General features: G+C 33.5%; 1 protein-coding gene across 1 annotated transcript in view; it reads right to left on the bottom strand.

Annotated features, from left to right (window-relative positions):
* Positions 1–25989, bottom strand: part of LOC115512302 (bifunctional heparan sulfate N-deacetylase/N-sulfotransferase 4-like) — a 424934-nt gene extending 398945 nt beyond the window's left edge. Inside the window, 2 exon segments of the mRNA XM_032592912.1 lie at positions 498–594; positions 25956–25989. The gene's annotated coding sequence lies outside the window, so the exon portion shown is untranslated.
* Between the last annotated feature and the right edge of the window lie 1834 nt (positions 25990–27823).

Raw genomic sequence — 27823 nt, 5'->3', positions numbered from 1 at the left:
CTCACGAACCGTGAGATTATGACCTGACCCAAAGTTGGACATTTAGCCGACTGAGCCACCCAGGTGCCCCAAGATTTTTTTTCAAGGATGGATTCTATAAGAAAAGGAATCTCTTAAATAGCTAATGTAAAAATGAAAATTATGAATCATATATATCACTGTGAAACATTTTGGGGAGGTTGCTTATTGTACTGTCAGATAATGCCAGTATTTTCTTATGTTTAGTAAAAAACAAATTATTTAATAGAGCTGCCAGGGCCACAGCCTAAATGTTTTTTTTTTTTTTTTTCTTCTGAAGAAATCTGATTACTTCTTCCACACCATCTATATAAATTTATTAATTTACCTGTTTGTAATTCTCTACTTTTTGAAATGACTAGATAGATGGTCTGTAGACCATTTTATATATATAAAGGACTGGAACCAAACCATAATTCACAGGCAGTGTCTGTGTCTTACTTAGAGCTTGATACATTCTTGATGACCTAAGGACATACCTCTAACCCATTCCTCAGTGAGGAATCTTTGGTGTAGCGCCTCAATTTCCGTTTCTCCAGAACTTTCTCCAGAACTTTCAGTGAACAGCAGCTATAGCTGTGGCATCATAAGGACAGCAGTTATTTATTTATGTGTTTATTTATGTATGTATGTATGTATGTATTTATTTTTGAGAGAGAGGGAGAGTGAGAGCGTGCCTATAAACCAGGAAGGGGCAGAGAGAGAGAGAGAGACAGACACACACACACACACACACACACACACACACACACAGAATCTGAAGCAGGCTCCCGGCTCCAAGCTGTCAGCACAGACAATCAACGTGAAGCTCAAATCCACGAACCTTGAGATCATGACCTGAGCTGAAGTTGGACACTTAACTGAGTGAGCCACCCATGTACCCCTGCAATCATTCATTTATTACTCACTCAGTGCCAGGCATGGTGCCAGTTCCAGTTCACACATTACCCTGTCTAATATCCATAACAACTCTGAGGTATATGTATTGTTATCACTATTTGACATAAAATTCATATTTAGAGAATTTTAATAATTTTATTATAGTCAAGAAGGTAAAACAGATTAGAACTAAGACTCAACACACATCACTGTGATCTGAAGCCATAAGTAAAGGAACAGCATAGTGTTCTTGCAGAAGTAGGAATTATTTCATTTTCATATATTTTTAACTTTTAATGATCTACTGGAACATTATCCTTAATTTGCAAATATCCCTAAGTAACTCCTGTATTTAAATCTACAGTCTTCTTTGTGACCCACATTCCTTTGTACCAAACATTCTGACTCCTTAAAGAAAAGCAGCTAAATTTACTGATGCCTTCAGTTTCTCACATCATTTTTTCCATATGACTAAACTTAAAGACATATTTCCCACTTATATTATTTGCTTTCCTGGGTAACAGTATTGACCACCAACACTCACTATTGAACCCTAGGCCATGCCTGTTTCTATACTAAGTCCTTTGTAGTCTCCTTCATGGGCTGTTCTGCTTCTTTTCCCCTGTTCTAGAAGCTTTCCTGGCTTGATAATGTCATTTGGTATTACTAGGGTTTAAACATAGCTTTATCTGCTCTCTCCCAACTCCTGTAAGCCCTTCAGATTCTTATTTTTTCTACCAAATGTTCTCCTCTTAGTTACTAATACTTTTGACAAACTGCAGTAAATTGCATACGAGGAGTCTCCAACTACAGTTGATCTTTCCAATGATGACTTTTATGTGTCAACTTGACGAGGTCAAAGTATCCAGATATTTAGTCAATGACTATTGTAGATGTTTCTGTGATAGTATTTTTTGATAGGGTTAACATTTATATGAAGCTTATCCTGAAAAAGTGAAGCAAGATTAGCAGCACAGTTTTTGAGATGTATGATAAATCACATATACAAAAACGTGTTAATTATTTTCTGTTTTTAATAGTGTTTAACAATTGCTGTTCCTTCCCTTGACACCGAGATCTTGCAAGATCCTGATGAATCTCATAAAACCAGTAGTGATTTGTAGACTACCCTTGGTATAGTTTTATTGTTGAAACCTGTTTATAGAAGTGATTCTTAATCCCCTTTTTTCTATTATTTTGAATAAGCAGGATATTAGTATCTTATGCTGCTTAATTATAATAACTGTAGAGATACTGAGAAAATAGATTATTTTTCTTCCACTTTTCATTCACATATATTTGTAAAAAAGAGGAAAATAAACGTAGATATACATCCTACCAATAAATGTAGACGGAGTCACTAACTAGTTTTTACTTCTCCTTTAAACTGTATTTTTATTTGTTATAATTCCAAGCTAACTGCTTTTAGAACATAATAACTTTTTACTTCTCCAACTTTGATCAGTCCTAGAAAGTGTATTACACCTTTGAGAACTCCCTATTTTCATTTAAAAAGAGAGAAAATAAATTTGACAGTGTAATTGTAATGAAATATTAAAAATATGCTATGATCAAGTTTTTTAAATCCCACTTATACACATATATTAATCTAGGTAGGTACACTTAAATCCTGTTGGCATTCTTGAATCTAGAAATTACTGGACATTAGGGATAAACATGGAAATAATACTGTATAATTTCCAAGTAAAACTCCTTTTAGGAATGTATATCTGTATGCAAATACTTTCTAGAAATCAGAAGTACCATGCCAAACTAAGAGCAAGCTTAAATGGAATAACTCCAAATGGGAAGCTTCCTCTAGTGAGCATGTTAAAACTTCTGTAACCATTGATAGAGGCTCATAGTAGAATACAACCATCTTTATGACTGCTAAGCCCCAAACATAAGGAATAATATAACTTGATTCTAAAGCTGCATTCTCAGATCTTATTGGTGTTTTATAGCTAGTATATATCTTTAAAGTGAAAACTTTCACAGATCAAATATGAAAGGCCTATGCAATGTTAATTTTTGTTTAAAGAAGAATGATCTCAATATTTTATGTAATGTCTACTATATGTTCATTATTAAATTAAATACTGAATGGAGTTTTTGGCATTAGTACTTAGTTTGTATACGTACTGATACTTTGGGAAGGTAAGGTAAGATAAGCCTTGATAATCTGCCTGGAGCAAAATTCAAAATTCCAACAAATCTTGTTAACTGTTATAAAGGAATGATCACCAAGTATTTGTGCTACCTGACTTTTGATTATGTGGGAACACAGGCACACACACATTAAGAATAAATAATATTGTAGTTCAGAGGAAAACCGTGGGTTCTGTAGCTTGACTGTCTGGATTTTGATCTTGACTTTCACTTACTGGTATTTGAACTTTGAAAAATTACTTAAGCTGTGTGCATCTCAGTTTTTCTTCTCTAAACTGGTTGTAATGATTGTTCTCACTTTATAGGAACAATGCCTAGCATAGTAGATGCTCAATAAATGTTACTCATATCGTGGGAAATGAAATGTATGTATCTAATGTTCAAACACTAGTGATTTCTGATTTTTTTCTTGAAGTCACTGTTTTTGTTAGTTTGACGTTTGTATCTTAAAACCTTCCTAAAATTCTGAATACCGTTTAAGTATTATCACATTGATGTTAACTCTTCTTGGGAATGTTATAATAGTCCTTGAAATAAATGCCCTGGATTATATTACTTTAACTCAATATTAGGGTGGCATTTTTGTCTAGTATTACTTGAATAACATAGCAGACTATAGTTGGAAGCAAACTTAGAGGTCATTATTTACAGGAGGAGAGGGATCTGGACCCAGATTGATAGTATGACCTTCTGAAAATCACTCAGCAAGGGGGAGGATCTGAGAGTGGAATGCAGATCTTCTGAGACTTAAATCTGTGTTTTTCTTGTTATGCTACTTGCTCTTCTTCTCAGCAATTAAATTGCATGCTTTTAAAAAATGCACATATTCTTTCTTTATATATGTATTCCTTAGAAATGAAGAATGCTATTATGATTGGAAAATAAATTTGTCAGGCTAATTTATATGCAGACAGCATTTTCCTAGCTTTCTGATTCTAAATAATCCTTATACTATTGAACAAATGATTAGGCATTTTTCACATCTTAGGATGTAAGACCAATATTGTTAAATCTTTAATCATGCCCAGAGGCAATACATCAAAGGAATCAACTATTGTAATGATGATGACTTCAATTAACTATTTTGTAATCCAATAATGAATTTCATTAGTATTCTAAGAACTTTCCAGGCATTATTACCATAATCTTCAGTGCTCCTATTTGGTATTTATTTTGGGTCCTGAACATAATAAATAGAAAGGCACAGTCCCTACCACCAGATAACTTTCATTTCTTAGTAGAATACACTACAGAATAATGTGTGTCTACAAAAGGAAATATTTGCATGTAAATTTTACTACCTTGGATTACTTACTGGTCTGTGTTGGTTCTTTACAAGAGAGGAAAGAAGAAGAAAAAACAAATGAGAGATTTTTTTTGGCTGTCAAAAAGCCAGGCAACAGCTCTTGCTAAATATTAAAGCTGCTACCATCTCTAAATGAAGGTGAGATATTCACTTACTTCACAAAACACATGTGAGAAAGATAACAAATAGTATTCATGACTTTTAAGTCTGGAGAGCTGAGACATTTATTAACAATAGGATACAGGACCTTGTGATACTGTCATTTCCCAAATTAAACCAAACCAAATCTTACTCAACTCAGTATCTTCTTCTGTAAGATAATTTCTCCTTTAATAATTCCGTGTCTTTGAGAAACTAAATATGTGTTCTTTTAACAATGACACTCAGTTTATTTAAGGAGTATTTGTCATTCCTCATGGAAAGGGTGAAATAAGTGAGCCTGTGCACATACACTTTTTTTTAAAACCTGGTGGTCTCCCTAACAGGTTCTTTGACATGAAAAGACTTGACAAAAAGTCAATTGTGTCTAATCTTTGTCTTAAAAAGAGCTTCCTGAATAGGAAAAATGGGGAAAAAAGATGATGTTCATGCTCGTTTCCCATTTTTTTGGTAATGCGAGGGGAGAAAATAAAGCTTATCTGTAAGCTATTGAAGGCAATACTGTGACCATCTCTATACTCCTCTCTACATAAATGGTGATTTTCTGTAAACTTAGAATGCATGATTCTTTTATGCTTCCATGGCTGTATCTGGAGTGTGTTTTATCTAAAATATAGCTTAACTTCTTTTTTCTCAAACGTGTAAAAGTCAATCAGAATGGCAATAGTGTATCCTATAATTTCAACTAATTATTAGTTTATTACTGTGATTTTTTTGCCCCACTTAACAGGTAGAGACAGAGTACATGGGAGCTTAAATAACATGCTCACTATAAAGCCATGCATTAGAAAATATTGTTCATTTTTTGAAATTTTAGTTGATGAATCTAATTATTTGATCATTGTCCTATAGTAGTTTTTTATTAATCCAAGTAAAATAGATTATCAACAATCAAAACCTTAATATTTTGGAGTGCCTGGGTGGCTCAGTTGGTTAAGTATCTCACTGTGGCTTAGATCATGATCTCATGGTTTGTGGGTTTAAGCCCCATGTCTGGCTCTGTGCTGACAGCTCAGAGCCTGGAGCCTGCTTCGGGTTCTGTCTCCCTTTCTGCGTCTCCCTCACTCATGCTCTGTCTCTCTGTCTCTTCAAAAATAAACATTAAAAAAAATAACAAAACTCCCCTCAATATTTCATCTTTTTTTTTTTTTAATTTTTTTTTTCAACGTTTATTTATTTTTGGGACAGAGAGACAGAGCATGAACGGGGGAGGGGCAGAGAGAGAGGGAGACACAGAGTCGGAAACAGGCTCCAGGCTCTGAGCCATCAGCCCAGAGCCCGACGCGGGCTCGAACTCACGGACCGCGAGATCGTGACCTGGCTGAAGTCGGACGCTTAACCGACTGCACCACCCAGGCGCCCCTAATATTTCATCTCTAAACACATTCCTTATTGCTTATCTTAATTTAACATTTCTAAAAAGTGCCACTCCTATCCTTCTAAAACCTCTCTTACTCATTCTTATCTCTCAGCTAGTGATACTCTTCCAATTGCTTCCTAGATAATTTCTTTTTGTGTACTTGCATTCAAGTCAAACAAGACCATCCCTTGGGACTGCCCTTAACCTCCATCAGTTAACTTCTTTTAAATGTTTTTTTACCTTTATGTTACTGTTGTTTTCGTAGCCTTTGAGGAATAGGCATTTAGGAAATACCAACAGAAAATGGGCTTTTTTTTTTTTCTTTTTTACGAATCCCAGTGTAGGTATCTGAGCAGGGAGCTAAATCATAGATTAAACAGAAGAATAAAAGGCACTATTGTATGGAACAGAAACTTGCTCATAGGGGAAACAAAATAAAAACCTCATTTTTGAAGCTAGGCTATGATATCACATGTAAAAAGCCTGACTTATTTCTTACCTAATCAGTTTTGTTAAATTACATATTATCAGAATACATATATTTCACCTATATTTTAAAATTACTTTTCATATAATTTTTCATAGTATTATCTATTTTGTTAGCTGGTAATAATTGTTCAAATATTTGCTCCTATTTCCTACCAGTTTCCTCTTTATACAACCATTCCCTGGAGGAATGACTTTCCATATATATTATAATGGATATAGAAATGCTAACTTACCTTACCTTCCATTATATTATATTAATTATATGATATGATACGATATGATATATTTCCTGGCCTAGTTGACAACAGGGTTGGCCTTGTGATCTACTTTGGTCAGTTGAAGAAGAAATATATAATGTGTGACAAACAATTTTAAGAGCTAGCAGGAGATCACAACACTTTTTAATTCCATAGCTATAAAACTAGCAAGTTCCAGAACAAAAGGGTTTAGAATTAAAAACATAGTTTACTATGAAGAATTTAACCAAAACAATAATGATTCTTTGCTGTAGCAAGCTAGTGAGATTTAATATTACTTGTTATTACAACATAACTCAATTTCAGTTGACTAATATCTGCTTTGTCTATAGTTAGGCTATTTTTTTTGTTTCTTCTAGCTTGCTCATATTTTATTAAACATCAGAAATTCAGCTGTTTAATTATTATCTTAGAAAACTGATTTTGCTTTTTCAGACTTCTATTTTATCTTTGTTTATCACTGATAATAGAAAGTACCTTTACTTTATCATCACTTTCTTTGGGTTTATTCTAGCATTCTTTAAAACCACTTAAATAGATCATTAGCTTATTTAGCTTTAGCATCTCTGTTCTCTAATATATAGTTTTAAGCTATAAATTCCCCTTCTTACTATTTTACTTGAACTTACAAGTTTCAATGTATAGCTTTGTTTGTTTAATGTCTTTTTGAAACTAGAGGTAGTTACAAATATGTTTTTAAAATTCAAAGTGGAAAGTTGTTTTCTTTGCTTATATTGTCATTATTGACTTCTAATTTAATTGTATTGCAAGTAGAGTAAGTGTTCTGTGTGATAATGATTTTTGAACATTTATAGACTGGTTTTAGTGCCAAGTTTGGAGTGAGTTTTTATAAATGGCCCATGTGTGCTACAACGTTTTTTTTTTCTCATTGTTAGGTGCAAGGTTCTTTAGGTCCAACAAATCATAATTACTCATTTCCTTACCAGGTGTTTCTTACTTTCCTAATTTTTTTATCTTCATTTTTCATTAATTGAAAAGATCCTGTTAAAATTTTCTATTAAATGGTGAATTTGTCCATTTCTCCCTGTTTTGCATATTATTATGTATATCATAAGACTATTTTACTAAGAAATACAAGTTTAAATAGTTCTATTTTCTTGATGAGGTGAATCTTTAATCATTATGTGCTTAAAGCTACTTTTTCTTGATGTTATGTTATATAACATTAGCAGTGTTAATATCAACTTTACTGTTGTTAGTATTTCCTATATGTGTTCTTTCATTTTTTTTCTTCCAGTGTTTTCTTTTCCTTATTTTAGGAACATCCCATAAACATCAAACCCCTAATTCTAAAATTCCAATTTGAAACCTTTTTCTTTTTTATGAAATTTATCTAAGATTATTTGTCCATTGAAATCCACTTTGGCATTTTGCCACTGTTCCGTTTCACTATGTTTCCATTGACTTTCTAGCCTTGACAAAAAAATTTAGATTTGTTTTTTACATTTATACCTTTCATTCTATTCTTTGTATTCTATGTCTTTCTATTTCTTTGGAAACAGAACTTAATATGTCTTTCTTTAGGCTATTATTTGGAAGTTACATTTACTAAAGTGGAGAATATATATTTTAATACCTTTCTGAAAATAATAAGGACCTTGGAGCCTTCTACCTTATTTTCATTCCTTATGAAATTTTATGCCCTTTTGGTTTTAAGATTTTTTATCTTTAACTCCCCCAAAATAATTATTATTATTTTTATACAGAGAATGTTTAGTTAGACTTACTTCTGTTTAAACTTTTCTCCCTACTGGCATCATTTCCTTCTTCCTGAAGTATATATTTTTAGTACTCCCTTTAATTTAGGTCTATTTTTGGTATACTATAACTTTTCTTTTCTTTTCTTTTCTTTTCTTTTTTCTTTTCTTCCTTTTTTCTATCCATTTCTTTTCTTTTTTAAATGTTATTTATTTTGAGAGATAGCACACATACAAGTAGGGGAGGAGCAGAGAGAGGAGAGAGAGAATCCCAAGCGGGCTCTGCACTCTGAGTATGAAGCCCCACTGGAGTTCAGTCTCAGAAACCATGAGGTAATGACCTCAGTTGACATCAAGAATTGACTAAGCCACCCAGGTGCCCCTACTATCATTTTTCTTTATTTCAAAGTATTTTATTTCATTCACATTCTTGGTAGGTGTGGGGATTCAGAATTCTAAATTTTTAATACTTTAACCTGTCAGCATTTTAAATATATTTCAATACCTTTTAACCTTATTTAAAATTAATAAGTCTGCCTAATGATTAATTACTGTTCTTTTAAAGAAATTATCTTTTTATGGCTTTAAGATACCCTTTTAGATGTTGTATTACAATTTTTTTGATTCATCTTCTTTGAATTCATGATTTGTGTGTATTTCTTTTAATCATTTGATATGTATTGTGTTTCTTGTACCTATGCATTTAGGTCTTTCATCAGTTCTGAATAATTTTATTCTTTACCTCTCAAATACTTTCTTTCAATCAAGTTTCAAGTCTCTACCTAGATATATGTTAGAACTTATTGTCTGTACTTTTAAACCTTTTCTTTTTTTTAATATCTTTGTCTAGTTCCACTTTGAGTAAATTCACCAGAATTTTCTTTCAATTGAATTGTCCTCTTTCAGCTATATCTACTTTGCTCTTTAATCCATATTTTGAGTGTTTTTTCAATAGTTACATGTATTTACTTAAAAACCTTCTATTTGTCTCTTTTTCAAATAGGCCTATTGATTACTCATTTTTGTAATCTGATTCTTTGTACTTTAAGCATCTACTTATAGGAATATATATACATACACATTTAGAAAACTTTAATATCCAAAGTATTGAGTAGTCTAAATATGTTTTTTGTTGGCCTAATTCTCATCATGACATTTTGCTTGATTGTATGTGAGCTGATTCTTGATATTGAGCCCAACAAATCTCAAACTCTGGGAAATCTGGAGGCCTAAGTTGATGAGACTCTCTCTTCCTCAGGAGATTTGCTCTTGCTTCTTTGTGAGGTCCTATGTGATGTTTGATATATAGCTCCTCTACTTGCTGCCAGCAGCATCTTTAGAGCAGCCCTCCCTCTATATGTACTTCTTGCTCAATATTCTCCGACCACTTCTTATTGGACCCATGGAGATTCCTCTTCTTTCCTGTGAGCCTAAAATACAAGGACCATTTTGTGCATAATTTGTAGCACAAGGATCGCTTTGAGTATCTAGCCCCAAATGTCATATTTTCTACCTTCAAAATTCCTTTTAGTCAAGGAGTTGATACATTGAAGTTTTGCAAACTGCTTAAATTCACCTGTATACTGTTAAAGTTAATTGAAATTTTAGTTAGTGGATACTTATGTATATTTTCATCAATAAAGTTATATGGCCAGTTTAGTAATTGAGCTATCATGTTAGTATGGGTAGGGGTAAAAACTTAAGAATTCCAGTTCTTTTTTCACAACTATATTATATTATACAATTGAAATTCTGAGCCCATGAAATTAAGAACTTTCATTTCTTTTACTTAGTAAATAACTGATTGATTGAATATATTTGTTTTAATGAAATAAACTACTGAATTAATAGCTAATGCCTTGGAGAATATTTATACAATAGAGAAATCTGCCATCATAAATCACTTTGGTTAAATAGTGTGTAGATAAAGTTTATGGTTTCATTTCTATTTATGTTTTTTATCAAAATTCATGTCTTGTGGAATATAAGTATGATTTCAGTGATACCTTAAGATGTAATATTGTATACATTAACTTCTACATACAAAAGATTAAAACTAATTTGATATTTTACAGTGTTTTACAGTCTATTTAAAATCAGATACAAAATGTACACTTGATCACATAGAATTGAGAGCTGCCCCTGCCATTCAAGACCAAACAAAAGCTACATTTATTAATACATTAATAGTCAATTAGTTTTGACTATTAATGAGAACACTCTGCATCCTACAACTATATATTTCAGTGAATCCTGATCCTACAATGATATCATAAAAATGACAATTATTTATTACTTTCTGTAGCTCTTAGCTCTTGTCAAAGTATTGGATTAGGACTCATAATATTTCATTCTTAATCTCTGTAATAAGATGAGAATTTCTACCAAAGGGTTCCCAGAGTAAAGCTATATAGATAAATGATGTTTCTATCCAAGAAATTAAGCCTACAATGAATCTACTTGATTTTTAAAAGTATAATCTTTCTTAGGCTTTAATATATCTTTATAGTTTTAAGAATAAAACTATTTTTGTCTTTGAAAATTATGTGCAACCCAAGCAAGAATAAGAAACATACCATCTCTTGAATTTAAAAGGAAAAGACTCCCCCTGCCCCCGCATCAACAACAATGTGCTGGGCAATGTACCATGTATGTTACCTACATTAGGGTATTTAATGTCATTAAACAACTGTAGGAGGTAATTAGTAGTTATTGTGGCCAGTTTACAGAGGAAAGAGATACGGCAAATTGACTCTCTTAATACCTCTTTATCACTTTATTTTAGCTTGAATTACTATAAATGAAAGGCTGAAAATGTGAAGTATAAATTATAAAGATTTCCTTGCAGTTAGACTTTGTATGTAACACAGCTTATACCAAATACACATAACCATGTGAAACCTGGAAGTTAAAAGTGACCACTTAAAAGTGGCAGCTGCATGGCTCTCTTGAAACTGTTAAGCAAGATATTTAAATTTTCTTCTTTGAAAGCTCTGTTACAATGGCTCTAGTGTCTACATAGTCCCTAGATTGAATGTTGCCAAACTAGCCACAATGGCTAGCTCCCTTACCAAGCCAGCTTCACAGTGTGTCTTCAAGGGCTTTCCTGATAGGCCAAACTAAGCTCTCCAGTTCCTGAACACTTCTTTATGTCACTTAAAACCCTATCATAAGTTGCTTTCTTCTTAAATCTTTTTTCTTTTTCTTAAATCTTGAATGGATTATGTTTTCTGCAACTATACTCTGGTCTGTAAATCTGAGAAGGAAACCGAGACCAAAAAACGTGATGAAGTAACAACATACAATAAAGCTAGTTAATTATAGAGCCAGAATTTGAATCCAGTTGGTGTGGAGCCAGTGCCCAAAATGTTCACTTATACAGCTTTTGCCAAAAAATCAAGTATTTGACTGGCAAACACGTGACATGATATTAGAAAGGGGAAACTTAATGGGAATTTGAATTAAATTTATGCTACAATGAAATGAAAAAATCATATCAATTATTCCCAGGAATATGAAAACATATGAAATGCTTTCCAAAAGAATGAATGAGTAAACTTAATCCTATTTGAAATTAGTGGTGCCTGATAGATAGTTGTTTGACTTACTCTAGTTTATCATGAATTAGCATATTGATTAAAACAATGATAAACTATTCAAATAATTGCTTAAAAATAATCCAAAAAAAAAAAACAGGAAAGCAAGAGTAAAGGAACAAAATGCAAAGTGGGTAATATGAAAATAAATTTTCTTAAGTAGTAAACATGAATCTAAACATATCAATAAATGTATTGTGTTAATGGAGTAAACATTCTAATGAAAAGTCAGATATTGTTGGCATATAAAAAAGTAAGACTCAGTTATAAGCTCAGCTCTCTACAAAATATGCACTTTAAGTGGAAACCTTCAGATAGTTTGAATGTAAATAGATGGGAACATAATTTGCCATAAACATGGAAAGCATGAAAAGGCAGGCATGGCTCTATTAATATGATATAGATGTCAAGAGAAAAGTTATTACCAGATTAAGAGGAACACTTCATTATAATGAGAGAGTTAATTATTTAGAGAGACAAACAATTATAACATAAGTTTTCCTACTAATAGATCTTAAAATTACAAGAAACAAAAATTAGCATAATTAAAGGGAACAATAGCCATTCAAAAATCATGTTAAAAAAATTAACATCTCAACAATTGAGAGAAAAATTAGACAATAGGATATAAATAAATATATTTTTCCATAAATTATAAATTTATTTATAAATTATAAATAAAGCAATAATGAATACATAGATAACCTGGACAACATTATCAACTACCTTGACCTAATTGGTAATTATAGAACCATACAAATACAAAATGGACATTCTCTACAAATGCTTGGCCATAAAATAAATCTCAATAAATTTAAAATGATTGGAGTACCATCTGGTATCAAAATAAATTTAAAAAGAAAACAGTAACTGTTTTCTCACCCTAGGTGCCTTCTTTTGTGAAATTTGTATTTAAGGCACGAATCCCTAAAGTCTTTACCAGTGTGTAAGGTTGACTAAGAAAATAATGTCAGTGTTTCCTTCTTAATTCAAAACAAATGCAGAACCTTGGTTCTTAACTCACAGTTTTAAATTCTGATTGGAGAGTAGTAAGTTACGTTATAGAATAGAAAATGTTTCTGTTGGTATTTAGCCTTCAGTGAAGAAAATGTATTTCTCTTAGAAAAATTCAGAAATTTCAAAACTTTTACTTAAATAATTGAAAAAAGCTCAGTGGTTTGTGAGGGGAAAATTTCCTAGTTTTTATTTTGAAAAAGTTATAGATACTAGGAAATTGCAACAATAGTACAAAGAGATCTTATGTACATGTACCCTCACAATTTCCCTCACTGGTTACATCTGACATAACCATAGTACGTCAAAACCAGGAAATTGTCATTGGTACATATGTGTATAGTTCTGTGCAATTTTATCACATGTCTATATAAATATTCAGAAGAGCTATATATTAGCAGACATAGAACTATTCCATTACCACAAAGATCTTTTGTGCTAATCCTTTATAGTCACACTCATCATACCTAGCCATTCACAATTATGAATGTGGTTTCCATCCCTAGACAGTATGTGAACTTTGCAGATTGGTCTTAAGTGAACAAACTGAGCATTGTAACTTTGAGGTCTATATAAACTGTATGTTTTAATAAGTTTGATCCTTTTTATTGCTAAGTAGTATTCCAAGGTCAGAGTTCTCTCTAGTCTCTTTTATTAATTTCATGCATCAATCCCTTTGATAATACCATAGTCTTGCTTACTGTAGCTATGTAATAAGTCTTGAAATTAGATTTAAAGATTACTTCTGCTTTATTCTTTTAAAAAATTGTTTAGCTATTTTAGTTCCTGTGTTTCATATAAATTTAGAGTAAACTTGCTAGTATATGCAAATACGCTGAAATTTTTATGAAATTGTGTCAAAATATCATTTAGGGGAGAAGTATCTACTATATTAAGTCTTCCATTTCATTTAAGTTGTCAAATTTATATATATAGAATTATTTTATAGTATTACCTTATGTTTCTTTTGACGTTTTCAGGATATGTAAAGACTTCCTTATTTCATTATTGTATCTTAGCATGAATTTCTTTTGTTTATCTTGCTTTGGATTCCTTCAGCTTCTTTAACCTGTAGGTTTATGTCTTTTGCCAAATTTGGTAAATAGTCATTTTTACTTCAAATCCTTTCTGAGCCTCATATTCTTAATCGTTTTCCTTCTGGGGCTTTGTTGTTACAAATGTTAGAGCTTTTGTTATATAGTCTCACAGGTCCTGAAGCCCTACTCATTTATTCTCAGATTTCTGTCTTTGTGTTGTTAATATTGTATAATTGCTACTGTTCTGCTTTCAAGTTTAATGATTCTTTCCTCTGTAATCTTCATCCTACTGTTGAGCCTATCCTGTGAATTTTTTTTGGGGGGGGGGTGGAGGCATTGTATTTTTTACTTCTAGATTTCTACTTGGCTCTTTTTTAGATCTTTTTCCTTTTGCTGAAATATTCTATTTAATTGTGGGGACTTTATTTTTTGATATAAGTGTATTCAAAATGGCCTGGTGGATTATTTTTAAGATGGTCGGTTTAATGTCCAACATTTCTGTCACCTCATTGTTATTTATTATCTTTAATCATTCAAGACAAGGTTTCCTGATTCTTGTTAAGATGAGTGCTTTTCATTGTGCATGGGTGGCTTAGTTGATTGAGCATCTTATTCTTGGTTTTGGCTCAGGTCATGATCCCAGGACCCTAGGATCTAGCTCCTGTGTTGAGCGTAGTGCTAAGTGTGGAGCCTCCTTGGGATTCCCTCTCTCTCTCTCTCTCTCTCTCTCCCTCAACTAACTGGCATGCCCTCTCTCAAAACAAACAAACAAGCAAAAAAACAAAAAACAAAACAAAACAAAAACAAAAACAACCCAAGTGCTTTTCAGTCATACACTGAATATTTGAGGTACTTTGTTGTGAGGCTCTGGATCTTATTTAAATCTTCTGTTTCAGTAAGTCTTTACTGGCACTACTCTGATAGGGTAAAGAAGATGGTGCTTCATCACTATTTTGTGGGAATAAAAGTCAAAGTTTCCCACTCAGCTTCTGTTGGCATTTCAGGAGGAAATTGGTAGGAAGTCTAAATACTGATGGGTGGGATTGAACTTCAAACTCTCCGCTATTCTCCATTCATACCATCCTGGCTTGGAGAAGAAGGACACCTTGTTCCTGCTTCCATATGGCCGCCATCAGCACTGTGTGGGGTAGCCTCTTTCCTGCCTGATGGAATTGAAGTCTCAGGTATCCAGCTGGGTTTTTTCTGACTTTTATCATCACCTCAGTAGGGACCTTTGCTGAAAGGCTTCAGCTGACTTCATTGAAGGTGAGTGAGGTCACTCTTTTCTCTAAGATACGTGGTTGAAGTAGGATGATAATTTAAAAGATTTTTGTCTTGCTAATTTACCTTTTCCTGGTCCTTTTCTATAGAGAGAAGAATTTTCTTTAGCTCTTTAAATTTTATACTTAATTAAAAAATTTGTTGTGGCAAGACCACTTAACATGAAATCTGCCCTCTTTTTTTTTTTTTTTTTTTTGAAAGAAGAAGGGAGGGAGGTTGGGAGGAGGGAAGGCAGAGAGGGAAGGAGAGAGAGAATCAGAGAATCGTAAGCAGGCTCCATTCTCAATGTGGATCCCAATGTGGGGCCCAGTCTCATGACTCTGAAATTATAACCTGAGCTGAAATCAAGAGTTGGACACCCTGGGGCGCCTGGGTGGCGCAGTCAGTTAAGCGTCCAACTTCAGCCAGGTCACGATCTCGTGGTCTGTGAGTTCGAGCCCCATGTCAGGCTCTGGGCTGATGGCTCGGAGCCTGGAGCCTGTTTCTGATTCTGTGTCTCCCTATCTCTCTGACCCTCCCCTGTTCATGCTCTGTCTCTCGCTGTCCCAAAAATAAATAAAAAACGTTGAAAAAAAAATAAAAAAAAAAAAAAGAGTTGGACATGTTAACTGATTGAGCCACCCAGGTGCCCCTCTTTTTTTTTTTTAATCTGTCCTCTTAACAAAATTTTAAGTGTGCAATATAGTTACAATGCCAGTGTAGATCTCCAGAACTTACTCATCTTGTTTAACTCAAAGTTTATGCCCATTACCAATTCCCCATCCCCGCCTCTCCTGCGCCACTCCTGGCAACCACTATACCACTGTCTGTTTTATGTGTTTGACTGTTTGAGACAACTCATATAAGTGAAATGATGAAATGTTTGCCTTTCTGTGACAAGTTTATTTCACTTGGAATAGTGTATTCCAGATACATGCATGTTGTTGCATATTGCAAAATTTGTCTCTTTTGAAGGCAGAATGATATTTATAAATATAAATATCATTTTATTTATCCATTCATCTGTCAGTGAACATTTAGGTTATTTACACATCTTGGCTCTTGTGAATAGTGCTGCAGTGGACTTGGGAATGTAAATCTCTCTTCAAAATCCTGATTTCAGTTTTTTTGGATAAATACCCAGAAGTAGGATTACTAGATAAGCAATGGAAACAATATGAAGGTTCCTTTAAAAAATAAATAGAGAGCCTTTTCTTGAATTATTATTTTTTTTTTTTGGGATTTTTCAGGATATTGGCTTCTCTAGCATCAAGTCTGGGCTTATCAGGTAAACAGAAAACTGAGAAGACTTACAACCATGTTGCTCCTCAATGCTGAGTTCCCTAGCTAGTCTTCTTTCTTCTTGCCACCTTTTAAAGCCTTCTTATGTTTGCTTTATATATACATTTAGGGTTAGTATCTGTAGGATACTGGAGGAATAGAGAGAAATGCATCTAGTTCATCTTGTCCCAGAATCAAAATCCTTGTAGTACCCTCTAAACTGGTATCTGTGTTTTCTTTTCTTGCTTTTCCTAAGAGAAAGAAACTTAAATTCATTAAGGAATGAGAACAAGCTACAGGGAAATCAATAAAGGAAGTAGGATAGAACAATATAATTAATTGTTCTAACAAAATATATTTATATTTTTTTTATAAACATATCTATATTTTATACTCTCCCTTTGAAGGTTTGTTTGATCTACCTTTGCCTCTTTAGGCTTTATAGCAGTGTCTCATTACCTTCTTTTATTTAATTGTCTTTGTTTCTAGAGTATACTTCTAAAGATTTTTATTTATTTTTTTTTTGTTTTTCTAATCTTCAAATTGTCTCTTCTGCAGTACAGGGAACAGTTTTCTTCAGCCTTTGATTGATTGACGTAGAATTGATTTGGGGCTATTTTAGAATTTTATTTTTTTTTCTTCCCTTTCAGACCCTCACCTAAAATGTTTATTATTATATATTTCCAAATCAATGGCACATTACTGTCTTCATTGAATGCTTTTCTAGTGAGATGAACAAGTAATATTTCTTCTTACCCATTTAACTTGAGATCTGGGAATAATTTTGGCAGAAGAAAACAAAACTCTCATATTAAATCTCTGTTTCTTAGTTTCCTAATCAGCAGTATAGAAAATTCTGGATGCATACTAAATCACTGGATTATGTAAATAATAATGAAACATTTATAAAGTTATTGTATCTAATGGAGGGAAGAAGTTATGAAAACAAACTCTCATTTTCAGTAACAAAATAACTGTAATGGTACAATATTTTGGTAATCAATCTTTTAGGGAAGCATGGAAATTCAATAAGAAACCATTTTGTGTGTTAGAAAGACATTAAAACTATTTATGATCAATACCTGTGATTGTAGAATTCTAGATTATAGCTACAGTTCATTGGCCACCTACAATATAATTTTCATTTGCTATACAATTTAATTCTTACAGAAAACTTTGCAAGTATATATAAAATGTTTAGTTATGAGACAAATGAAGTTCAGGGAGTTTAAGTAACTTTCCTACTATTGTAGTTAGTAAACACAAGATCCAACTCTGTGTACAATGTAAATCTACATTTTGGTATTTTTATTTGCCACCTTAAAAAGAATATATTATCTATTTTAAGATTATATTTAGTGAATAATATTTAACTAAATAGGCAAATGCTATTTCTTCAGTTTTGCCAAATCTTTCTCCTTCCTTCCTCTTTGTCTCTTTTTTTGTGATAGTGAAATTTACAATTTATTTTTTAAATGTAGGATGAAGGATAAGTCATATCCTCATTAACGATGATGTTTCAGGATAGAAGAGTGGATAAGCAAATTTTTCTGAAGTCCTGCTGCTTTCTTTTTTTTTTTTCCAAGTTTATTTATTTTGAGAGAGAGTGAGCGAGAGCTAGTGAGAGCTCGCAGTGGGGGAGGGGCAGAGAGAGAGAGAGAGAGAGAGAGAATCTGAAGCAGGCTCCAAGCTGTCAGCACAGAGCCTGAGGCAAGGCAGGGCTTAAACTCATGAACTGTGAGATCACTACCTGAGCTGAAATCAAGAGTTGGCCACTTAACTGATTGAGCCTACCAGGAACCCTCCTGCTGCTTTTTTACAGGCAGATTTATGATGATGTGCTGATAGGATTTTTTAATGCCTCAATGGAAATTTATATGAAAGATAGCTGAGTCCTTTTTGGAATGGAGAATGGCAGAACCTGAAATACAGGAGTTTGTGAGCAACATACTCTGCTATTATTGTGTTAGCTAAGTATATCATAACTTTAAAAAATCAGATATTTATTTCAGATATTTTCAAAGGATATGAGACATGATTCTGTCCTTTGAACAAAACAGAAATTTCACATACTTTTCCCCTAAGGCTCAGACATATGAAAAACTACCTTCTTGTCTACTGCTCATGCTTTTCTGTCTTCTTTCCTGTACTAACCTCTATGGTGAATGGTTTTCCTTCTGTCTAGGTCCTAGGTCTTATTATTGTGGCTTATTTTAATCATATTGAGAATTTGATACACACTTCCAAATTCCAGAGAAGGAAAAATGTTTAATTTAAATTACATATTTTAAAACTTTGATTTAATGGAAAATTTATTTTTTGCTACAAACACATAATCTTTGAAAGAACTTGAAATGTTTCTTAACTGAAGAGTAGGGTCCAATGATTGAGAAATGTATCAGAGGGGAAAAGAAAGCTGTTTGGTATATAGATCAAATTTTACAACTGAAAATTCCTGTCAAATCCTAAATGAATTTCAATATTATAAGTTGGAGTTTTGTTATGATTCTGTTATTATTAATAGTGATAATAATAGCCAACATTTACCATTTTCTAACTATGTGAATTGAACTAAATGTTTTGCACTAATTCCATTTATTTCTTATATGGTATTAATTGAAAATATTTTCATTATATAGATGACAAAATTGAGGTTTAGCAAACCAAATCTCTCATCGGTTGGAGAGAGACTCAAACTTTGATCTCAGCTGCATTATCTCCAAAACTTACATTTTAGGCCACTGTAGGATACTTCCTCTAAATGATGTTGAGGCCAATAGAGACATACACACATTATAAAGACAATATTCCTTTTTTACACATTTTTCTTAACTCCATTTTTATTGATTTGCAATTTTCAGATATTATTCATGAACCTTGACTGACCTAAGAATAAAGAAATGCCACTGCTTTCAATTGACAACTGATTTAGTCTCTTGGCATTTTCAATCTGAATTGGAGGAAAGTGTAATTTCTCAAGTTGCTGGTGGAAGTTTCAACATGTAGTCTTGGGAGGAAAAGAGCAAGTACTTCCATTGGTTATATAAGATTTCAAACAGTGGTATTTATTAAGATATTTTCAGAGCCCTTCTGGGTATCACTACGCTATAGCAACAACAAAGAAATGCAAGGACCTATGTTCAAGTATATGGGATAAACTAATTCTTTGTTTAGAAAATATTTTAAGAGTACTTTACCTTCTGCCTCTAACTGCAGCATGGCCCTATACAATTTTAACTACAACATTTATGGCTCTGTTCTGCAAAATACTTTCCCCTGGTGATTCAAATCAACAAATTCTCATAAATATTAAAGCCAATTATTATTTTTTGACAAGTTAATTGACAGAAGAAAATTCATGATTATTGAAGTATCCTGTTTTTGGTTGTCTTCATGTGTTTTTATGGGAAGATAAAACATATTGTATCAGGTGCCATTAACTGTATATTTTTTCAAATTGGAATACATTTTGGCATCTGTTAACTAAAACAATAGTGACTTGACCTAAGAAAATATACTAGCATGTAACATTGCATCACTAGATATTTCCTTATTTAGAGGTTTAGATTCCAGTTGAATGTTGTTTCAAAAATATTATGGGAAAATCAAAGGAACTTAGAAAAATTTCTATTCATTTTATATATTCAAAGAAATGTTCAGCCATGGGGGATTGTATTAATATTTCACTTGCAGATTCAAGGATTCAGAAAACAGATTCTGCAAGATAAAGTTCTCAAGAACATGTTCAGGGGCACCTGGGTGTCTCAGTTGGTTAGGCATCCAACTTTGTCTCAGGTCATGATCTAATGGTTTGTGAGTTCGAGCCCTGCATCAGGCGCTGTGCTAATAGCTCAGAGCCTGGAGCCTCCTTAGGATGTTGTGTCTCCCTATCTCTCTTTGCCCCTCCCCCACTCGTGCTGTCTCTATCTCTCATAAATAAATAAACTCAAAAACTAAAAAAAATAATATTTTTTAAGAACAGGTTATTCAAAAGCTATTACCATGAAGCTCACATTCTTTCCAGTGCAGATGAAAACATCTGGCAGCTGGTGGTCATGATATCCTGGTATCCATGATTTTGGTAAGGTCAAATACCTGAACTGTACATTGAATGATAAGAGAATGATTTCTCAGGGTGCTGTGGCATTTTTCACTGTTACTCATAAATTGGCTTAGCAGTTTTAGCAAATTTTCCAATGCAAATAATTAATGTGGTTTTAACACCATTTTCTCAATGGGTTTTGCGAATATATTTTTATTTTTATTTATTTGAAGTTTATTTATTTATTTTGAGAGGGAGGAAGGCGGGAGAGAGAGAGAGAGGGAGAGGGAGGGAGGATGGACAGAGAGAGACAGAAAGAGAATCCAAAGCCTACTCCATAGTGTCAGGGCAGAGCCCTACTCAGGGCTCCATCTCATGAACCATGAGGTCATAACCTGAGCTGAAATTGAGAGTCGGGTGCTTAACCAACTGAACCACCCAGGCACCCCTGAGGCTAATTTATTTTTGAAGGTAAAAAATTATGGCTCCTGCTCCTGGAAATTCAACTATTCATGCCTTTAGAACAATCAGACTTTAGGAGATACCAATTGATTTCCTTCTATGTTTTCTAAGTACAATGAATATCTGAGGTGTATTCAATGTGTTGTAATTTGTGTCTGTGTCTTTGAACTATAAAACTAGAATTGCTGTTTCTTTTTTTTTTTTTTTTTCCTTAGAGAGAGAGAGAGGGACAGGGAGCACTTGTGTGCATGAGTTGGGTAGGGGCAGAGAGAGAATCCCAGCAGGCTCTGCACTGTCAGCACAGACCAGATACAGGGTTGAATCTCATGAACCATGAGATCATGACTGAAACAGGGTGATATTGAAAAAAACCCACCAGACGCCGAATAGAAGCAAGGCAAGATTTTATTCACGGCCGGGCCAAACCTGATCTCCTGATCTTAAGGAGAAAAGTGCAAAGAATGGCCCCGCACAAAGGCAGCAGTGGGCTTATATGGATTTTATAGCAAGTCAGAATACATCATTATTTGGCTAACCAATTACAATCGACAGCATTTCATGGTAGCCAATTATATTGTGACATAAAGACGTTAGTTTTGGCGGGAACCTATAAATTGTGAATGTCTTTGTCCTAAGAGGGTTTAAAATGACCAATCATAGTTAGACACCTGAGATGCTGTAGGACAGTGAGTACGTGACTTTTTACACGTTGGTCTTGCCTAGGCCAGATCTTGGTGGAGGGGGTGGGGGAGCGTTTTGCATCCTAAGTTATCTGTTTAGTAAGCAGGTGAGGTCACAGAAGTGAGATAGGGTGGTTAGTAATTACTGATAACCCTAATAGGGAACTACATAAGCCTTTTATCTCAACTATTCATGAAAGGTGAGTTTAAGGCGAACTTATATACAATAAGCTTTCTGATATCTTATAAGTTGACCTATTACAATGACCTGAGCTGAAATCAAGAGTCAGATGCTTAAACCAACTGAACCACCCAGGTGCCCCTGCTTCTTTTGTTTTAAAAGGGAGAAATTAATATATTGACTTCCATTTACTTTCATTTTTTTAACACTTCTCTCTCTGCTCTCTCTGTCTCTCTCTTGATTAATGGATAGATATAGATGTAGATAATCATATTTTTATGTATACATATATGCAAAAGAAATAAAACTAATGAGTAGAATTGCTTAAAAAAATAAACTCATGAGTGGCATTGCATCTTTCAATGGGCTCAATAAAAATGTTAGGTAAGACTATAAATGCTCTGAAAATTAAAGTTAATCAGCACTAATGGTTACTGTTTGGAGTCCTTGATACTCTTCTTATATAGTGGGTCTTTGTACATTTCAGCCCTTTCTAAATGTATCAGTCATTAAATATAATCTTTGCCCCAGTGCTTAACTTTATGGCCTAGAGATGTTGTAGAGAGAAAATAGGTAATATTTATGATTCTTATTAAACTATGGCACAAGATAACAATAGTTAGGATTTTTAAATATACTATTCCATAATAGCATTCAAATGAATATGTTACTAAAGGGACAATCTCAAAATTTCTTTAGATATTTTTCTGATGAAGTATAAATTGTAAAATTCTATTATTTTGTATCTTTGTCCTCATCTTTTAAAAATTACAGAGGCCAAGTGAACAATAATTTTTCTTTAACCATAAAAGTTGAATTAATTTGATTTTTTTTTTTTTTTTTGAGAGAGAGAGAAAGAGAGCATGTGGGTGGTGGGGAAGGGTGGAGAGGCGGAGAGAGAGAGAGACAGAGAGACAGAGAGAATCTTAAGCAGGCTCCATGGAGCCCAATGAGGGGCTCAATCCCGTGACTATGAGATTATCACCTGAGCAGAAACCAGGAGTTGTTGCTCCTCAGTCGTACCTGACTGAGCCACCCAGGCACCCCTAATTAATTTGTATTTTAAACCTATTTGTGTAACACATAAGTCTTTGTGAAAAGACATCTCTTTACAAGTTAAAATTACAACAAAATTATGCTAAATAAGGAAAGGTGTTACATATTTAAGGTGTACTTTTTTTTTAAAGTGAACTTAAAGTTGAAAAAATAAAGTATACATATCATCAGAGTTCATTTCAACAGATTTTCAAAATAAACCTCATGTAACCAGCACAGAGACCAAGAAACAAAACAGTATTAACAATATAGAAGTTGTCTCTTGCACAGTTTAGGACTTCCCCACAAAGGTGACTACTATCCTGATTTCTATCATGTTAGAATAATTCTGCCCTTGTTGAATCGTGCAGTTATACTCTTTTCTCTCTGGCTTTTCCCACTTCATATTATGTATCTGAGGTTTATATATTCCCTTTATTGTGTAGTATTTCATTGCACGTATATAGCACAATTTGTTTATCCATTTTAATGTGGCTGGACATTTGGTTGATTACAGATTTTGATTCTTATAAATTGTGCTGCTGTGAACATTCTTGTACATATTTTTGCTGAAAATATGGCTGCACATCTGTTTAGAACAAATGTACTCTTGAGTTTGTTTTGTCTCAGCATTATGCTTATGAGATCCATCTACATCAGTTTATAGTAGTAGTTCATTCATTCTACTTACCCAGTAATGTCAGAGCACTGTGTTTTGATATGTGTGTTTTCTTGCAGGTTTTCCTGTGGTTGCAAATTTTTCTGATTTAGGTTGAATTTGCCTAGAATGATGTTTGCCTCAGAAAATGTCTGTTAATAGCCTACTTATTCTTACCTCTTTATGCCTTCCTGAAACAGCTCCCTTTGTCTGTCAAACACTTGGCAATCAATGCTTAGTGGCCCAGAACAAGGAACTATTCCTGCTTTTATCATGAGAAAACCTGAGAAAATACTATATGCAAAGAATTAAAAAAAAAAAATTCTCCTAGCATTTTTTAATTAAGTAGCTATTGACTTTATGGTTATTTTATTTCCTTTTCTTTTTGGAATCCTTTATAATTAAACAAAGTCAGTGCCTAATTTACTAAAACCTTTACTTTTATTACTCTTTTATCTCATAGTGTTTCTAGAAACTTAGAAAGTTATGGGAAAAAACTTGCTTAGACTTGTTCAAAATAAAAGTTTATGTAAAAGTAGGGAAAGGATTACTCAGTTACATCTGTCCTATCTGGTGGCTCTGGGCTCCTTGCATGCTGGATGGTTCTTCAGACATTGTTAGCTTTATCTCTATTTTAGTAATTTGCTGTCATTTATCTTTTATTATCTTGATGTGTAGTTACTGATACTATGTAAAACTGTATCTTTTCTTCATTTAAATACAATTAAGTAAAATTCTATTTCTCAAGTACTATATATTTTTATTTTAGTTTTTATTATTAATATACAATTTCAGCATTCTCTAGAGATTTTTGCCAATAGGGATATTAAAAGTAGGTTTTAATGTACAGTATTTATAGTATGGGATTCTTAAAAACACTTAACAAGGCAAGCTATCTAAAGTTATCCTCAGTTGGGGCGCCTGGGTGGCGCAGTCGGTTAAGCGTCCGACTTCAGCCAGGTCACCATCTCGCGGTCCGTGGGTTCGAGCCCCGCGTCGGGCTCTGGGCTGATGGCTCGGAGCCTGGAGCCTGCTTCCGATTCTTTGTCTCCCTCTCTCTCTGCCCCTCCCCCGTTCATGCTCTGTCTCTCTCTCTGTCCCAAAAAATAAATAAATGTTGAAAAAAAAAAATAAAGTTATCCTCAGTAATTTTTCAGAATAGTTTGAAAACGTAAACTATAGCAGTTGCCATATGTTATCTATTTTATCATTTTCCCCCAAATTTTAGAGAGCAATTATTGGTGTGGTATATTGATATATTTTAATTTTGGGAGGGAAAGCCTCAGAAAGGGCACCTGGGAATAATGCATTAATACTGAACCGTTTTTGAGGATGTTATATGAACTGTCAAAAAAATTGCATCAGAGTTAAACAAGAGACTTTATATAAGAAAGTGAGGGTGAACTCAACTCCACTGAAATCAAAGGCGAAAGGATTTTTAAAGGATGGGGTGAGCTAATGCAAACGTACTGGAGTACAATAGGGATGGAAGTTGGTTCATGTGATTAAGCCATCTGTGTTTGCTAATTGGCTCATCAAAGTTAGGGTCCATGGACCCTGTGTTTTTTTCATTACATTTCAAAAAGATGATTTCCAGGTTCTTGAGAAAGACATCTTTAGGTTGTAGAAGATTTACATCTCGTAAGGCACAGGAATAATTTTCAGTGACAAGTTTTCTAAAGTAAATGCTGTAAGAAGAGGGAAATCAGGGACTGTAGTCAGGAGGAAACCTATCTAAAGTTTATTCAAGTTGAGGAGGATGTTAGTATCTTCTTGGTTAATACAAAATATTTGTTTTCATACGGAGTCATATACAGAAATACTTTTGTATTTTTAATCTAGTAATTTATTTCCCCAAAACAAACTAACTGACCTTGTACTTACTTTTGGCTTGAAAATGAGCATCGACCTTTATTCTGATTCCTTAGGTAGAGTTATTAAAACAATTAAAGAAATATTTATGATAATTGGGGATAGTTAATATCCAAAGACATTCCCATAATTTTAATACATATGCATTCATAGGCATAACTTATTTTAAGAATTCAAAATTTAGTCTTAATACTAACTGCTTTCAATAGCTTATTCTTGAAATAAGTCCAATTATCTGTTAGGTTTTATAAGCTAGACCTGGTAGGTTTAATTTCTTTTGACTATAAATGAAACCCAAAAGCAATGACTCCCTCTGGACCATAGACAATTTCCAAGTTGCTATAATTTAGTATTACCATCAAATAAAAATAATAAAGTATTTCAACTTCCTTGTGTTATGTGCAATGAATATATTTACTCACTATTAAAACAATCAAGTTTTATCATCAGAGAAGAAAACATGGAAAAGATCTTAAAATTACCTTGCACATGTCAATTGCTCACTGTTCAGAGGTCTGTTGACACTTAGTGGTTTGTACAGGGTTATATAAATTACCACTTCCTGGTTTGCTCTTAGTCATGAGTTTCCTGCCTCCTACATATGCTGTCCTACATAAACACTTTCTCCATCTGCCTGTCAAACTGCTACTTCTAAATTTCACATTGCTATGTGCAATACATGAATGACGTAAAATACAAATTCTATTAAAATTTATTTTGCATAAAGTGGTTTTATACTTTGCATCATAAATACAGAAACATTTGTAAACGATTTCTCCAGAGCTATTCTACTTCTAATAAAATAATTTGTTTTCCTCATTGATAAAATAAGACCACAGACTACTGATTTTTTAAATCAGTTTCTATATCTGAGAATTGCTACAGTACCTCTCATTCTGAAAGGATTGAAACATTTGCTTTCAAAAATTTGATTGAGTATGAGTATTTTGAAAAAAGATAAATACAGATGAAACTCTGACTCTCACAAGGCTTTAAGAGCTAGTCATCATTCTTAAAAACAAAACAAAAGAATAAACCTCCTTTGTGGAATTATTTTAAGAATTTTGTTTTTGGAACTATACATTACTTTCTGGTTTCAATATGTCTTTTATAAACATTATTTTATAGACACAGTGAGTCACATAATTTTAAAAAAGGTTATCTGCCCTTTTCCTTTCATTATTTTGTTCTTAGATTCTGATCCACTTACTAATCTAAAGCAACCATATGAGCCAGAGTCGGTATCACAATGAGAAAACCTTGAGTTGCTTTAAAAAAATTTTTTTTAAATGTTTATTTTTGAGAGAGAGAGAGCAAGAGGGAGCGCACACAAGCAGAGGAAGGACAGACAGGGAGACAGAGAATCTGAAGCAGGCTTCCCACTGACAGCAGAGAGCCCTATACAAGGCTCCATCTCTTGAATCATGAGATCATGACCTGAGCCAAAGTCGGTTGCTTAACTGACTGTGCCACCCAGGCGCCCCTTTGAGTTGCTTTTTAAGTGTATGGGCTCTATGACACATGAGCAATTTCAGTTTTAAGAGTCTTTCTGTATGTTCTGTGGAAGCTATGAAAGAAAGAAAGGGAAAACAAGTTAGGACATTGAAATGTTATCAAAGGGGAAATGACTTAAAACACTTTGATGCAAAAAATGTGAGGGTGAATGGCAGTAGAGAGAATGAGACTAAATTTTTTTTTCACGTTTATTACCATAGCTCTTTGTACTTTTCTGTTTCTGCCTTCTAGGATTCTGCTGATGTCTACTCAGTTGTTGGATAACAGCTGCATTTTCTTCCTCCTTGCACTGTGCTAGACATCTTTTCTCAGTTCTTCTGCTGTTACTTGGAGACATGTGTGACAGAGTTGTGGCCAATGCACTGTTGGAAGTGGTGGATAGCAGTTCCAGGGCTGACTCTTTTTTTTTTTTTTTTTGCAGGGGCTAGGTTGGGGCGGGCACTAAAATGAAGATTTATTTAGAATGAGACAAGAAATCACAACTAATTACAAGTTTCAGTACTACCACAACATTGCCAAATCCAGAAAAAGAAACCTCTATGATATTTGGTTTTCCCCTGCATTTGGGGAAAGAATCAGAATCAGCATTCAGAGCTGATTCTTAGACATGTAAAATTTCTCACATACTTTCCCAAATTCTCTTACCTTCCTCATTCGTTGGCAAAATACAGATATCTAGTGGATTTTTCCAAGGTTTTTGGAAGCCACATAAGGGAGGAGACTGCTTTTTTAAATAAATTCTTGTGAAATAGAGTCCCCCAAAGTCCAACTGCCATTGAACTCCATGGTGAGTGAGAAATAATCTCTGACTGCGTGAAGTTACTGAGATGTTGGA

Source organism: Lynx canadensis, chromosome B1 (assembly GCF_007474595.2).
Source record: "Lynx canadensis isolate LIC74 chromosome B1, mLynCan4.pri.v2, whole genome shotgun sequence".
Lineage (NCBI taxonomy): Eukaryota > Metazoa > Chordata > Mammalia > Carnivora > Felidae > Lynx > Lynx canadensis.
Note: the sequence above shows the minus strand (reverse complement) of the source record. Positions and strands in the feature narration are given on the sequence as shown.